We start from the raw sequence: 17,310 nt of genomic DNA on the forward strand, positions 1-17,310 counted from the left end.
TAATATTATAGCCAGGCTGTTCAGGAAGCAATTCTTCAGACAAAAAGAAGGTTGTGGAAATGTGTAACTTTCTGTTCCCAAAAGCTGTTGAGATTGGTGGCCAATTGAAAAATGTCAGAGCTGAGATCAGCAGGTATTTGTTCCACCCCAGTGTTATGAATTACAAAACGATGACAGTGAGGTGGAGTTATGGTACAGGTTTAATTGGCTGACAGAACAAAGTTTACTGGCTGAATGGCCTCCCTCTGTTTCTATGTTTCTTCATGCCTACAGAGAGGAATTAGACCTGCAATCTGCTTCTGACCCATTACTCTGACCTTCCCACAGGATGTGAGGTTTAGCTGAATCATTCCTCAGACATTAGCGACACTGATGTACTGAATACAGGCTGCGTCTGTTCTCCATTTGCCAATTTCCTTCCTTTTGCTGAGTCCATATAGAATCTTTGATTGTGTTGAAGCTTGTTGGGTGAGCATCCCACCCTCTGAGTTGGCAGGTTGTGCGTTCAAACTCTGGGGACTGCAACATCTGATCTAGAGTCTGTCATGGAGGTGCTGTCTCTCAGAGGAGTTGTAAAACCTAAACTCTATCTGTTTTCTCAGGTGGATGTAAAAATCCCAATGTACCATTGAAAAAGGGTAGTAGTTTTACCCCTAATGTCCCAGGCAGTAGTTATCCCTCAATTAACATCACTAATTTGGAATTTCTAGTCAGCGTCATTATGTTTGTGGAAGCTCGCTGAGGCACTTCCTAAATTACAACAGTCCAAAAGACTACTTCATTGGTCTTACAACACTTCAGCATGCCTGAAAGCTGTGATGGACATAGCAAAATGGAAATCGTTTTTTCCTTTTGAACTCAGGCACATCAAAGCTGATTTTAATCCTACTACTTAAATAATTTCCATTAGGGATCATGGGTCCTGGTATACTGCTAAATTGGGATATTTCCTAATCCAGCTCAGGATGAATGGTTCACATTTTTTCCTGCTCTTACTTGAGATCATTTAATTTAACTTAGACAGTAGATTCAACCTGGAATCCACTGGGAGAAAGTGAGGACTGCAGATGCTGGAGATCAGAGTCGAGAGTGTGGTGCTAGAAAAACACGGCAGGTCAGGCAGCATCTGAGGAGCAGGAGAATTGGCGTTTTGGGCAAAAGCCCTTCATCAGCAATGAGGACTCACAGCCTGACCTGCTGTGCTTTTCCAGCACCACATTCTCGACTCAACCTGGAATCTATGGTAGCTGATAAATTTGACAGTCGCAATGAAAAATGTAGCTTTGGCTGTAAAGCAATACATTTCTAAAATATAGTTATTTGTACAATGTGGGGGTCACTGGCAAAACCAGCATTTGATGCTTGTCTTTAATGGTCCTTGAGAACATAGTGGGGAGCCATCTTGTTGAACATTGCAGTCTTTCTGTTCAACTGCAATATTGAAGTTGCAGTTCAACTTCACATCAATGTTATAGAGTGGGAGGCCCAGGAGTGTGGTCCAGTGAGTTACCCTAATGAAAAGCTCTTCAAGTTTCCTGGTTATAAATTTGGTTAATTAATCTGTGGATGGTATTTTAATAGATCACATTTTATTTTCAAATATCCTTCCCCACTTTGGCATTACAATTCAGCTGGTAATTCATTTGGATGTCCCACGTTGTAACTTGATTCTGCCCAAGTTACCCAAAGGGAAGAGCAAACCTTTTGCTCTGTTTAAGATCCCTGTGCATGTGGTTCTTCAGATGGGCTGCTGCTGTGAGTTCCTGTCTGCCTCCTGGAGAGGTATAGAACACCCTGTTCAAGAAAGGATAGGGAGTTCTCCTGGCCTCTGAGTCACCAGACCCATCTCCACGAGAGTAACTAAACAGAAATGGTCTAATTGCCTTTCTGTGAGATCTTCCTGTGTGCAAAATGGATCGCCAGAGATTGCTCACACAGCAATGCTGGCCATCAATGGCTTCTGATGTGCTGAGGGTGTGAGTAGCATTGTGTAAATCCATTTTATTTCTTTGCCAAATCCTAAACAAGACAGTATTGAATTCACAGCACAGGGCAAATGCATAGCAGCAGTGTTGGATGTTCCTGTTTTGTTTTATAGAATCCCTACAAGTGTAGAAACTGGCCATTTGGCCCAACAAGTCCACACCGACCCTCCGAAGAGTATCCTGTTAATGAGTAACTAAAATGAATTGAATATGGGCCTGGTGGGAGATTTGGCCTGACTGCAGTAGCTCAGAGAGACTGCACTGGGGCTGTGCCCACAGGGGGAGTCACAGTACTGGAATTGTGGCCTTTACTCTGAGCCCCTATTAATACCCAGAGAGGGACCAGTTCAGCCACAGCCTCGTCAAGTCCCTTTTAGTTGTCAACTCGCATTGTCAAAAAAGGCAAGATCATGAGCTTACAGATCCTGAGTTTCATTCAGAATGTTGAATCAAATCCTAAGCAATGGACTAACTTGTCCAGAATCTTAAAAATGTCTCAAGTTCTTGAGTCTATTGAACATGGAGACCATGCTCTAAAGTCATTGCAACTGAGCATGAGACCTAATTCTAAAGTAGCTCAGTTACGGCCTCAAAGATTGAGGAGCCTTCACTCAATTGACCTCAGTCAAGCTTTCGCCACTGATTGAAATGGATTGATAATTGTTTCTAGTCTGCCTTGCCTTACTTCATAAAAGTTGTCATTTGGAATTAAACAAACATTCACTTTCCTTGCTGACATGCGAAAGGAGGGGAAAAGGCATTTGTTTTGGTCAGCAGACAGATATTTCTGACTTCTGCCTCTCAATTCCTCTCTCAAATCCCTTGGGGAGCAAGCCATTGATCCTCAAGCTATACCTGGTTGAATTGTCTGTTCATAGCAAGTGTAGCCACTGGAGGGCGCAAGATGCAACATGATGACACCTAGCCCTCTTGTTCCTTGTTCAAAAACACACATCAGGTTATAGTCCCACGGATTTATATCGACGTACTAGCTTTCGGAGCACTGTGACAGCTACCTGATGAAGGAGCAGCACTCCAAAAACTAGTACTTCCGCACAAACCTATAACTGGAGTTCAGCGATTTTTAACTTTGTCCACCCTCCCAGTCTAACACTGGCACCTCCACCTCTTGCTCCTTGGTCAGTTGCCAACACCAATGATAGGAATTGTTATAATCCACCTCCAATCAGAAACCGGGCCTTTTAGAGCCCCTAACATATCTCTGAACAGAATTGCTGAGGACATTCAGTAAACACAAGATTTCTCAGACCAAATTACGTCACCAGTTAGTCAAATAAAAGGAGATTTTGCATTTAAACAACACCTTTCACAACCTCAGGACGTCCCAAGGAACTTTACAAACATTCAGTGGCTGGTGTGAAGTAAAAACAGAAAGTACTGGAGAAAGGCAGCAGGTCTGGCAATGTCTGTGGAGAGAAAAAAATGGAAAGATGAAACAAGGATCTGTGGATGCTGGTGATCTGAAACAAAAACCCTGAAATCTGAAAAAAGTTGGTCGATTCAGCTGGTCTGGCAAAATCTGTAGGAAGAAAGCCAGAGTTGATTGTTCAAGTCCAGTGACCCTTCATCACAACTGACAGCAGCCAGAGAAAACTGGTATTAATGTCGAAGGCAATGTTGGTAGGTGGGAGGGAGAGAGGTGAGCAGATGGGTGGAGATGGAGCCCACAGAGAAAGATAGAGAGATGAAAAGGGTCGGTAAATGAGGGAATTATGCAAGGCAGGCTAGTACAGAAGAGAAGTTGATAATGCTTCAAGTCCAATTTAACTCCACCCGACGCCTGGAGGAGGAACGCCTTATGTTCCGCTTTGGAACCCTGCAACCACTTGGGATAAACGTGGATTTCAACAGCTTCCTCATTTCCCCTCCCCCTACATTATCCCAGTTCCAAGCCTCCAACTCAGCACCGCCTTCCGAACCCGTCAACCACTGCCCCCCTGACCTATCACCTTCATCCACCTATCATTTTCGCAGCTACCTTCCCCACCCCTCTCCCATTTATCTCTCAGCCCTGACCCATAAGCCTCATTCCTGATTAAGGGTTTCTGCCCGAAACGTCGATTCTTCTGCCCCTTGGATGCTGCCTGACCTGCTGTGCTTTTCCAGCACCACACTCTTGACTATTGAGTTTTGCTGGTCTTTCGTCATTTACTCCAAGATTGTAGCAAACACTATAGCCATAATTGCATGCAGCACATGCCTGTCTGTGAGATAAGGCCCAGATATGACCAGTTTTAGTGATATTAGATGATGGATAAATGTTGGCTGTGGCACCAGGTTGAAGTACCCACAATTGCCTTTCTTCAGAAGAACGCTATAGGATAGGGCAGATTTAACATTGTATCTGAACAGTGACAGTCTTGACAATGTAGCAGTTCCTCACTACTGTGACGGAGCATTGACTTTGAATTTTTATTCAATTTATTGGCTTGGGGATTGAGCCAGAGGGGAGCAATGTTGTTGTAACCTCAGAAGCATGAATAGAACTAAGCAGGAATGTTGTTGTGTGCCCAGTGCTCATTACCTTGTCAGGATGATCATTTTGCAGGTGAACAGTCTGTGACTAGTTGGCCAGAGACTGAGAACCATGATGACAGAGCCCTTTATGACCACCAACATGTCTGTCAATGCAATCGAAATGGAAGCAGTGCAGGAATGGAGAGAAGGAAAAATTGGCTGGAATAGAAGATCCTACATCTTTCTTCCTCACATTTTGGTCAAAACATCTGTTCACCTGGACTGTTAGCTCACAAATTATCAGCATTATGTTCTGGCAGTGGCTTCAACTTTCATTTGTGTGTTGGCAAGAAAACCCAGTCAGTCTGTTAACATTAGCCAGGCACACGTACAGTGCAGTGGACAGGTGTACTGTCTCACTCTCGGCACCTTTTTGGTGTCAGGTATCATGGCATTATATCAGGTTCTGCTGCCTTTAAGAGAGAGCCAACAAATTAAAAAGCTAGATGTCATTGCAGAGTCTTGCGGGCATGAAAATAATATTGTCACCAATACACCCAGTAAAATTCAGGAGAAGCTTCATTTCCAAGGAACGCTAGGAATGTGGAATGTGCTCTTACAAGGTAAGGAGCAATGAAGGATTTAAGGAAAAGCTAAATCAGTACATAAGGAGAATAAAAACTTATAATCCATCTTTTCAGGCACGACCTCTGGAACAGATAGCACTTGAACGCTGATTCAGAGATAGGGACACTACCACTGAGCCACAGGGGCGTAAGACAGTCAGATGTACTGGTAGTATACATGAATATTTGTGTGTAGAAGCACATATGGACCATGGTGTTGCTGTAGACCAATTCAGCCAGATTGGTATTTCTCTGTAGCTAATTCTGTGCCATTCTTCAGAAAGTATAATCGGGTTGAAATCATACAGTTCATGTCTTTTTTACACTTTTATTTTTACTTGTTTGCCCTTCTGGGTGATTGCAAAAGATCCTAGGGCATAATTTGCCAAGCTCGGATTTTTCCCTGTATCTCTCCAATGTTTTTCTGTCAAAACAATTGTCTCTTCTGTAAGTTGTGATTGAACATTCCAGATGCTAACCATTCATAAATCACTGTGAGTTATTTAGATAGTTTACAACTTTGTTGGTCTGTGTGCTAGCTTTAGGACATCTGTAATTTTGTGGTTCAAGCTAATTCAACAGTTGACGCTCAGACTAAATTGTTAACTAGGAGAAAGTGAGTACTGCAGATGCTGGAGACCAGAGTTGAGAAGTGTGGTGCTGGAAAAGCTGAAGAAGGGCTTATGCCCGAAACGTCGATTCTCCTGCTCCTCGGATGCTGCCTGGCCTGCTGTGTGTTTCCAGCACCACACTTCTCAACTCTAAATTGTTAACTGTCCAGTTGTAGCTATAGTGTACACTGCATGCTTGCCATGAGCACTCAGTGTTGAGCCAGTCTATGAGGGCCCAGTTAAAGAAAATTGGCTTCCTGATTCATAGAAGTGGACTTGTAAAATGTTGCATTTGTGTAAAGCTCTGAAATTCCTTCCCTAAACCTTTGCTTCTCTCTTCTCTTAAAAACACACTCTTGAAATCTACCTACTTGATCAAGATGTTAGTCATCTATTTTAACTCTGGACCAGTTTGATTACACCACTGTGAAGCATCTTGGGATGTTTCCTTACATTTGGACATTACACAAATCAACGTTTTTGTTTTTGTTCCAGAGTACATGTTGGGAGACATCAGTTGCAACAGATTTAGGTGTGCTTTAGATTAGATTAGATTAGATTCCCTACAGTGTGGAAACAGGCCCTTCGGTCCAACAAGTCCACACTGACCCTCCAAAGACCCAGACCCATTCCCCTACATTTACCCCTTCACCTAACACTATGGGCAATTTACCATGGCCAATTCACCTAACCTGCACATCTTTGGTTTATGGGAGGAAACTGGAGCACCCGGAGGAAACCCATGCAGACACGGGGAGAATGTGCAAACTCCACACAGACAGTTGCCTGGGTCTCTGGCGCTGTGAGGCAGCAGTGCTAACCACCGTGCCACCCAAGGTCCTTTCCTCAAGGTCAACTGGTTTCCCAACATTATCCAGCATGAGGAACTATCAACTTGATTAAGGTTGACGTTTCAGGTGGAACTCCACCCTGACAATCGAACTACCATTTCTGGAAGGAAGAAAGTGACATCAATCTGGAAAATGCATGTTAATTGGTTGAGCAAAATTGTCATCCAGACAACATTTACCAAAAACCAATCATTGGCAAGATTCTATTTTCGTTCTTCCCTTTTTTGGTGATAATTTTTAATAAGAGCTGCAGTCTCAGGAAGTGTGGGAGGAAGCTGAATGAACACAGGATGTCACAATCAATTTACTTTGGTTCAATAACTGGTTGTCAGCTGATGCTGGTTAATTCTTATGTGACTTGCCCTCAAAAACTCCACGGTATTGCCAAATCCTACTTGTGACTAATAGTCAAAAGAAATCAACCGTGGGTCAACTATCGAGAAAACTAGACAGGCGGTGCTACTTTATGTTGAAGATATAAAATTAAAACTAGGATTTAAATAATGTGAAAGGGAAGGAGAGAATAGAAAAGGAATAGTTGTGGAAATAATGTTTTCTGTTATGGAGGAACCTAGAAGCAGGGATCATTGATTAGAAATTGCTGTTCATTTAAGGAGGAGCACGGCGGCTCATTGGTTAGCACTGCTGCCTCACAGCACCAGGGACCCAGGTTCAATTCCAGCCTCGGGCGACTGTCTTTGTGGAGTTTGCACATTCTCCCCGTGTCTGTGTAGGTTTTCTCTGGATGCTCCGGTTTCCTCCCACAGTCCATAGATGTTCAGGTCAGATGTGTTAGTCAGAGGGAAATGGGTCTGGGTGCATTACTCATCGCAGGGTCAATGTGGACTTGTTGGGCTGAAGCGCCTGTTTCCACACTGTAGGAAGTCTAATCATAGGTAAAGTGAAGTGTTTTCTCCCAGACATTTGTGAATCTTTGGAAGTCTTTGTTAAAAGGCAGTGGATGTGAGTCCCTGAATATTTTTAAGGCTGAGCTTTATAGAATCTTGATGAGCACTGAGGTGAAAGGTTATTGGAGGTGGGTGGGATGGCAGAGCAATCAGATCTGCATGAACTCATTGAATGGGGGAAGCAAGCTTGAGGGACTGAATTACCTACTCCTGCTCCCATGTTTGTATGTAAAGGACAATGAAAATGAAAGAGGAAGCATAGGGGAGAATGGGAGACCAGAATGAAAGAAAGAAAAGATGGGAGGAGGAAAGATTAAAAGAGAAAAGAGAAAGAACAGGATTGAGTTGGTGAGTCATTAATGGGAGAGAAGGAGTCCAGGCATATACCAGCTCCCCACGGAGCAATCCAGTCAATCCCACTTCACAGCTCAATCCATCTCACTTTGCAACTTTATTCCCTCAAGTGCTCATCCAGTTCTCTTTTGAAGTTATTGATTGTTTCTGTACCCATTGTTGTCATGAGCAGCAAGTTCTGAGTCATTATAATTCACTGCCCAAAACATATCTTATAGAGCCATAAAGGTCATACAGCACAGAAATAGACCCTTCAGTCCAATCAGTCCATGCCAAGCATAATCCCAAACTAAACTAGTCCCATCTACCTGCTCCTGGTCCATATCCCCCCAAACCTTTCCTATTCATGTACCTATCCAAATGTGTCTTAAATATTGTACCCACATCCACCACTTCCTCAGGAAGTTCATTCCACATGTGAAAAACCCTCTATATAAAAAACTTGCCTCTTTCCTCTCACATTAAAAATGTACCCGGTTTTGGAACCTCCCCATCGTAGGGAAAAGACAACTACTACTAACTCGATCTATACCTCTCATGATTTTATAAACCTCTATAAGGTCTGTGACGATTCTGCCTTTTTAACAAGGTTATGTTGTCCTTGCTATCTTTCAAGAGGGGTTGTGAAAGCAGAGGTGACGATTTGTCTGGAAATGGTTAATGTGAACAATGGTAGGGGAGTGGCTAGTTCGTCTAGTTTAAGTGTTTGTTTTAATTTCTCTAGTTCTGCTGGGAACCTAGAGAAGCAGCTACAACAAAGTGAGGTTCCATGCTTCAATAGAGGTCTTGCCTGAACTTTCTCTCTGAAAACATCTGCCTATAGGAACCTGTGTTTGAATGTACCTTTTGCCAAGGGGTGTGTTTATGGGGTATTGCAGGGATTGGAACAGCTACGTTAAGTTGTGATATCATGTCGGTTGGGTTATCAAATAAGTTGTTATTCTATATTCTGTTTACTTTTGTTCGTAGTTTCATCTGTAATGTTTAAATAAATTCTGTTTTGTTTAAAGTAGAGTGGTTTGACCAACTGCATCACTCCTGGAATATCCACTGTACATCTGCCTAAAGGAAAATAAAAAAATATGGTCTGGGGTTACCTTATTAAGATGTTTTGAGGGAGTCTGGCCTGGTCCACAACAGATTGAGAGCTCTTGGCAGGATTTATTCTGAAGTTCCAATTTGTGATTAGGGTTGTTGGACTCACAGGTGGCAAATGGTCAGTGTTCTTTTGTTCTGGGTGTTGAACTCAGTTGGTTTAAGCAGTGCTTGGTGGCTCTTTCAGTCACTAAGAGTTTTCTGGGAGTGGAAGAAGTGACTGTGGGGACTTGACAAAAGGTGGGCAAGGCAAAGCTGTTGGAGCTGGAAGTCAAGCTGGAGTCGGTGTTACCTTCATCCACGAGGAAAGGAGAAATAATCATAACAATTGCTCGGCATTTAAATTTGCTGGAAACACCGTCAGAATCTTTGGAAATGGCTAAAATTCAATTGAAAATGAAGCAGCTTGAGTTAGAGGCAAAACAAAAAGGGAAAAAGAAATCAAACAGTTTGAACTATGATTAAAAGCAGAGGAAAGAGAAAAAGAACAAATCGCCCTAGCAGAACAAGAAGAAAAGGACAGAATTGGTGTTTTCACTGCAATAAGGTAGGCCACATGAAATCACAGTGTTGGTGGGTTAGGAGAAGCACTAGGAAAACAGGGTAAGTCAGTGAATTTTGTTGGAGTGGTAATGGAAAGCACAGAGGAGGCTAGAAAGCTGCATCAGACTGTACAATGTGGTCAGAGGTTGGTTAAGGAGGAAGTACCAGATCTTCTTTAAATCATATACTTGCAAAGGTAAGGTTTACCTGCATAGATCAGGAGCAGCAGGCAAAGAGATTACAGGTTTAAGAGATACAGGATCATGTCAATCTTTGATTTTAAGAGATGAGGAGACATGCAACTCAGAAGGACTATTGCAGAAAAAGTGTTAGTATGTGGAATTCATGATGAGACAAGAAGTACTTGATTATGTAGAGTGAAATTAGAGTGTCCAGTAAAAAGTGGAGAAGTGGTGGTAGGAGTTCTAGAAGAACTCTTAGCTCCAGGAATCCAAATTGTCCTCGCTAATGATATAGCTAGGTCACACGTAAAAGTGCTGCCTACTGTGGTCGAAAAGCCACATATCCTGGGATTTTTCCTGACAGTGTGGTAACAAGGTCACAAACGCACCAGTTGAAACTTGAGGAGAAATCAAAGAATACAGATAAAAAAGTTGAAGTAGCAGTACCAGAGACTATGTTTGATCAAATGGTTGAGACAAGACAAGAACAGGTGGAGGACAATGTGGATATCGTTAGCTCAGAGAAATTAACTGAGTTACAGCAGAAAGATGAAAAACTAAAAAAATCGTATCAAAAAGCATACACGGAAGAAGAATCTGAGTGCATCTCTGAGTGCTACCACCTTAAAATGAGGAAATAGAGACCATCACATATTCAAGTGGATGAGAAATGGACAGAAGTTCATCAAATCGTATTGCTAGTGGGTTATGGAAAAGAGCTGTCAAGGGTAGCACATGAATTTCCAGTAGGGGATCATTTAGGGGTAAGAAAAACTCAAGCTAAAATACAAAAACATTTTTACTGGCCTGGACTGCATAGGGATGTAGTTGAATTTTGCCAGGCATGTAATACATGTCAGGTAATCAGAAAACTGCAGGCAGTAATAAAGAATACACCTTCGATACTCATTCCTGCATTAGAGGAAGCTTTTACAAGAGTCTTAATTGATTGTGTAGGACCACTACCTAAAACAAAAAGCATTTGTTAACAATAATAGCTGTGTCCACTAGATTTCCAGAGGCCATTCCATTATGCAATATCACAGCTAAAAGAGTTAATCAGATTTTTCACTAGATATGGACCACCCAAAGAGATGCAATCAGAACAAGAGTCAAACTTTACATCAAAATTATTCAAGGAAGTTATGGACAGTTTAGGAATAAACAATTCAAATCCATTTCATACCATCCAGAGTCGCAGGGAGCACTAGATAGGAAGCATCATTTTGAAGCTTATAGTAAAGACTATCGGGATGATTGGGATAAAGGGATTCCATTGTAGTTTTTGCCATCAGAGGTGCACCAAATGAATCAAACAAATTCCGTCCATTTGAATTAGTTTTTGGGCATGAAGTAAGAGGACTGCTAAAATTGATTAAGGAGAAATTGGTGAGTGAGAATTCAGAGATTACATATTTGGGCTACGTGTCAAATTTTAGGGAAAGATTAAATAGAGTGGGGGAGTTGGCTAGACAGCTTTTAAACCCTATAAAAGTCCATTGTTTGTGCCACTCTCCCCTTTTCGTAAAGGCAAATGGACTGTATCAATTTAAAGCCATGTCATTTGATATGAAAAATGTACTGGTCACATTTCAAAGAATAATCAATTAAGTCATTTCTGGACTACCCAATTGTGTGGTTTATATCAATGACTTGGTGATTTTTAGCCACATATGGAGAGAAAATTTGCAATATTTATCAGAATTATTCGATCGATTTTGGAAGGCAGGTTTGGTGATAACCCTGAGAGTGAATTTGCCAAAGCCCAAGTCACCATCCTTGGGCCATGTTATCAGACATGGACAACTGGCCCCACAGAATGCAAAATCAAAGTTAATTGGGGAGTTTCCCATACCATCAACACAAATAGCAGTACTATGATTCTTGGAATTGAATGGGTTTTACTGGAAATTCATACCGAAGTTTAGCAGTGTGGCTGCTCCACTCATTGAATTATTAAAGAGAAGCAACAAGATTCAATGGACAGCAGACCATTAGAAGGCATTTGCCGGCTGAAAAGCTGTGTTAACCATTGCCCCAGTATTGGCCACACCTGCTTACGCAAGGCCATTCAAGATAACTATCGATGTGCATGATGTGGGTGTCTGTGCTGTGCTCTAATAGGAAGACAACGAGAAGATAGAAAGACCTATTAAAAATTCTCCAGGAGATTGAACGTTCTTCAACAGAAAATTTGACAATTGAGCGAGAGACTTTAAGCTTAGTGTTGGCGTTACAGCATTTCAGCATTTATGTTGCCAGTAATGTATCTGAAACAATCAGATAGACTGATCACAACCCATTTGAACTTTTAGAGAAATTTAAGAACAAAAATTCCATACTGTTTCGATGCAGCTTATTATTGTAGCCATTCAGTTTGAAAATCATACACATGGCAGGATAAGAAAACGTGATTGCTGATGCGTTGTTGAGACTTGGATGAGAAATGGAGGCGTTTGGTGGCAGGAGTAAACAGACTGAAATAAAACGTGGTAGTGCATGTTTGCATAGTTATAGCAATGCAATATTTATGTGTTGTAGTGTACTAACAGGGTAAGACTAAAGGGTTTCAGAATGAAGCCACCTTTGTACATTGATGTTTTATTTAGTAAGGGGGGAGGTGTGATGATGCTGCCCCTTTAACAAGGTTATGTTGTCCTTGGTTTTTTTGGAGAGGTTTCGTACTTGCCTCAAAGCCAGCGGTCTTTTTTGCAGCAGAGAGTGGCAGAAGCTGGACGGAAGTGAGGTCGGAGCACAGAGGCTGTTGGGAAGATTAATGAGTTCTATTCAAGCAGGTGTGTTCAGGAGGAGTCAGACGTCATGCAGAGCTGTGGTAATAGGGGGCTCCATAGTGAGAGGGACTGAGAGGGATATCCGCGGCAAAAGGCGGGATTTGAGGATAATGTATTGCCTTCCTGGTGCCAGGACCCAGGACATCACCGACAGAGTGCAGGGAATCCTCAAGGGCAAAGGTGAAGAGCCAGAGGTGGTGGTGCATGTTAGCACAAATGATGTCGGGGAGAAGAGGAAGGACATTCTACAGCGGGACCTCAGAGAACTCAGAGGAAGCTGAAAAGCAGGACATTCAGGGTGGTTAGCTCCAGTTTGCTTCCAGTTCCTCGGGCTGAAGAGGGCAGGAACAGGGAGATAATGGACTTGAATGTGTGGCTGAGTAACTGGTGCAGGAAGCAAGGATTTAAATTCTTGGATCACTGGGATATGTTTTGCGGTAAGGATAAATTATACAAGAAGGATGGGTTGCACCTTAATAGGTGGGGGACCAGCATTCTGGCAGGCAGGTTTGCCATTGCAACACAGGGATGTTTAAACTAAGAAGTGGCGGGGGGAACACAATGGAAATTTAAGAAGGAAGTTAAAGTGAGAATAAGAGAAGTTAAGAAAGACAACAGAGTCAATGGAGCAGGAAACTCAAGTAGGGATCGTACAGTATGGTCAAATGAAATAGGGATTGATAGGAATGGTGAGAGGAGTAACAGATTAAAATATTATACATGAATGCACAAAGCATACGGAATAAGGTGGATGAGCTGGAGGTTCAGTTGGAAATTGGCAGGTACGATATTATGGGGATAACTGAGACGTGGCTTCAAGTGGACAGGGCCTGGGAAATGAATATTCAAGGCTATATGTGCTATTGAAAGGACAGATTGATGGGGCCCTGTTGGTGAGGAACGATATTCAGTCCCTTTCGAGGGAGGTCATAGAATCAGGAGATGTAGAGTCAGTATGGTAGAGCTGAGAAATTCTAAGGGTAGAAAGACCCGAATGGGAATTATCTACAGACCCCCAAATAGTACTCTGGATGTAGGGTGTAAGTTGAATAAAGAGTTGAAATTGGCCTGTCGCAAAAGTATTACTACAGTTGTTATGGGGAATTTGAATAAGCAGGTAGACTGGGAGAATCAGGATGGTACTGGACTCCAAGAAAGGGAGTTTGTGGAATGTCTCCGAGATGGCTTCTGAGAACAGATTGTAGTAGAGCCTACCAGGGAGAAGGCAATTCTGGATCTGGTGTTGTGCAATGAACCGGATTTGATCAGGGTCCTTGAAGTAAAGGAGCCAATACAAGGTAGTGACCAGAATATGATAAGTTTTAATCTGCAATTTGAGAGGGAGAAGGCAGAATCAGAAGTGTCAGTATTGCAGTTGAACAAAGGGAACTACGGCGGTATGAGGGAGGAGCTGGCCATAGTTCAGTGGTTCAATACCCTAGCAGGGGTGGCAGTGGAACAACAATGACAGGTATTTCTGGATATTATGTAGAAGGTGCAGAATCAGTTCATTCCAAAGAGGAAGGAAGATCCTAAGGGGAGGCAGGGATGGCCATGGCTGACGAGGGAAGTTAAGGACTGTATAAAGATAAAAGAAAAGAAGTATAACATAGTAAAGAGTGGGAAGCCGGAGGAGTGGGAAACATTTAAAGAGCAACAGAGGATAACTAAAAAGACAATACATGGAGAAAAAATGAGGTAAAAAGGCTAACTGGCCAAGAATATAAAGGAGGATAGTGAAAGCTTTTTTAGGTATGTGAAAAGAAAAGAAATGGTTAAAACTAAAATTGGGCCCTTGAAGGCAGAAACGGGTGAATTTATTATGGGAACAAAGAAATGGTGGGAGAGTTGAATAGGTACTTTGGATCTGTCTTCACTGGGGAATCTCCCAGATATAATAGTGGCTGAAGGACCTAGGGTAATGGATTAACCGAAGGGAATTTATATTAGGCAGGAAATGGTGTTGGATAGACTGTTAGGTCTGAAGGCTGATAAGTCCCCGGGACCTGATGGTCTGCATCCCAGGGTAGTTAAGGAGGTGGCTCTAGAAATTGTGGACGCATTGGTAATCATTTTCCAATGTTCTACCAGTTTTCAAGAAGGGAGGGAGAGAGAGAGAGAGAAAAAACACGGGGAATTATAGACCGGTTAGCCTGGTGTCAGTGGTGGGAAAGATGCTGGAGTCAATTATGAAATTACGACTTATTTGGATAGCAGTAACAGGATAGGTCAGAGTCAGCATGGATTTATGAAGGGGAAATCGTGTTTGACTAATCTTCTGGAATTGTTTGAGGATGTAACTCTGAAGATGGACAAGAGAGAGCCAATGGATGTAGTGTGCCTGGACTTTCAGAAAGCCTTTGATAAAGTCCCACATAGGAGATTAAAAGTGAGCAAAATTAGGGCACGTGATATTGGGGGCAAAATACTGACTTTGATTGAAAATTGGCTGGCTGACAGGAAGCAAAAAGTAGTGATAAGCGAGTCCCTTTTGGAATGGCAGGTGGTGACCAGTGGGTTACCCACAAGGTTTGGTGCTGGGTCTGCAGCTGTTTACAATGTACATTAATGATATAGATGAAGGCATTAAAAGTAACATTAGCAAATTTGCTGATGACACAAAGCTGGGGAGCAGGGTGAAATGTGAGGAGGATGTTAGGGGAATACAGGGTGACTTGGGCAGGCTGGGTGAGTGGACGGATGCTTGGCAGATGCAGTTTAATGTGGATAAATGTATGGTTATCCACTTTGGTGGCAAGAACAGGAAGGCAGATTACTATCTAAATGGAGTCAAGTTAGGTAAAGAGGCAGTACAACAAGATCTAGGTGTTCTTGTACACCAGTCAATAAAAGCAAGCATGCAGGTACAGCAGGCAGTGAAGAAAACTAATGGCATGCTGGCCTTCATAACAAGAGAGATTGAGTATAGAAGCAAAGAGGTCCTTCTGCATCTGTATAGGGCCCTGGTGAGACCGCACCTGGAGTATTGTGTGCAGTTTTGGTCTCCAAATTTGAGGAATGACATTCTGGCTCTTGAGGGAGGGCAGCGTAGGTTCACGAGGTCAATTCCTGGAATGGTGGGACTATCATATATTGAAAGATTGGAGCGACTGGGCTTGTATACACTTGAGTTTAGAAGGATGAGAGGGGATCTGATTGAGACATATAAGATGATTAAAGGATTGGACACTCTGGAGGCAGGAAGAATGTTTCCGCTGATGGGTGAGTCCAGAACCAGAGGACACAGTTTAAAAATAAGGGGTAGGCCATCTAGAACAGAGATGAGGAGAAACTTCTTCACCCAGAGAGTGGTGGGTGTATGGAATGCTCTGCCCAGAAGGCAGTGGAGGCCAAGTCTCTGGATTCTTCTTTGTTCTGAGGAGAACAGCACCAGTATTTTCAACCTAACATTGGGATCTAAACCTCTAGTTCTTATGACCAATTCTAGTCCAATTCCCTTCGCGCCCTCAATTCTTCCTAAAGTGTGGAGGCCAGAACTGGATGTAATACTCTAGTTGAGATCTACACATAGCTTTCCAGAAAGTTCAGGATACATACTCTTGTTTTTGTACTTAATACCTTGTCTTTGGAAGCTTGAAATCCCTTTTGCTTTGCTAACTTTCTCAATTTGTCCTACCACTTTCAAAGATCAGTGCACACAGATTCTCAGACCCCTCTGTTCCTGCAAATTCTTTAGAACTGGATGATCACATCAATATTTCCTCTCCCTCACATTTCTGCCAAAATGCATCACCTTATACTTCTCTGCACAAGCATCCAAATAGCCACTTACCTGCCCATTGTACTAACTCAGTGATGATCTGTTGAAAGGGAGAACAAGAAAGAAAACTAGAGAATAGGGAAAAGTAGAAGAAAAGAACGGGAAGAGGAATACTAGTGGAAAAATGAAGGAAAAGAGGAGTGCAGAGATAAAGAAACAACTGGAGAGAAAGAAATGACTCAGAGCAACATACGAGAAAAAGGAGGAAAGGATGATTGAAAAGGGGCAGCATAGGAGAATGAATGAAAGAGCAAAATCAGAGATAAAAGGAAATAGGAATGAAATAGTGAAGAAAGTAAATAGTAAAAGGGAACAACAGAAGAACGTAGATAGAGCAAAGGAGCAATTTGTGGAAGAAAACAAAAAAAGTGGGAGGAAAATGAAAAGAATGCCCAGTCATTTCTTCCACAGTGTGATAGTTCTGTTCCTGTGCAAACCTGCGCTATGCAAGAATCACACAATACCAATAGTACTTAAAGTGTTGGCAACGTAATTGCATGATAGACGACACAGGTTTAAAAAGACTGTGCTTTAGAAACAGCAGCTCCTATTCATCAATCGTGTTACAGCTAATTCACATTGACACGGGTTATGGAGGAACAAACTGTAAATTCTCTATTTTTCTCTTGTCTTCTACTTTCGCTTCTTTTAATCATACGTGGGATGTGGACGTTGCTGGCTGGGCTTTTTCCCTTCCAATAGATCACACTCGGGCTGGCAATACGGGTAGACAAGTTGCAGATGGATTTCAATATACAGGGAATATATTTCTGTTAGTTCATGGGTGGGTTCTGTTGTTTGCAACTCCTGTGCCATGTGGGAGTATCTGGACAATTCACGTGATGTTGGAGGATTGTGTAAGTGGGAAATGTCTCTAGGAGCGGGAGGTCCAGCTTGCGAGAATTGGCGGGCTGTTGTGGTCATGAAGGGGGCAGGTTTGCTGGGTTGTATGTCCTGGGAAATGGGTGCAGAGAGAGTTCACATGGCAATCCAGAAGAAAAGAAAGAGGCAGGAAATGTTTTTGGGGCTGGCCTGTCTCAAAAGAATACTCTGTGCTGGAAACTGTGAGGTGCATCAATACTTTGATGCATCAAAAACAGGCCA

At 42.4% G+C, this 17,310-nt stretch overlaps 1 long non-coding RNA gene across 1 annotated transcript in view; it reads left to right on the forward strand.

Annotated features, from left to right (window-relative positions):
- The first annotated feature begins 3,379 nt into the window (after positions 1 to 3,379).
- The window catches only part of LOC148141863 (uncharacterized), a 61,839-nt gene continuing 47,908 nt past the window's right edge, over positions 3,380 to 17,310 (forward strand). The window contains exon 1 of the long non-coding RNA XR_015752237.1: positions 3,380 to 3,602. This is a non-coding gene — a long non-coding RNA (uncharacterized LOC148141863). The remainder of the gene's footprint in view (positions 3,603 to 17,310) is intronic.

Source organism: Chiloscyllium plagiosum, unplaced genomic scaffold, assembly GCF_037043375.1.
Source record: "Chiloscyllium plagiosum isolate Xiang-an unplaced genomic scaffold, Cpla_swu_hap1 HiC_scaffold_31, whole genome shotgun sequence".
Lineage (NCBI taxonomy): Eukaryota > Metazoa > Chordata > Chondrichthyes > Orectolobiformes > Hemiscylliidae > Chiloscyllium > Chiloscyllium plagiosum.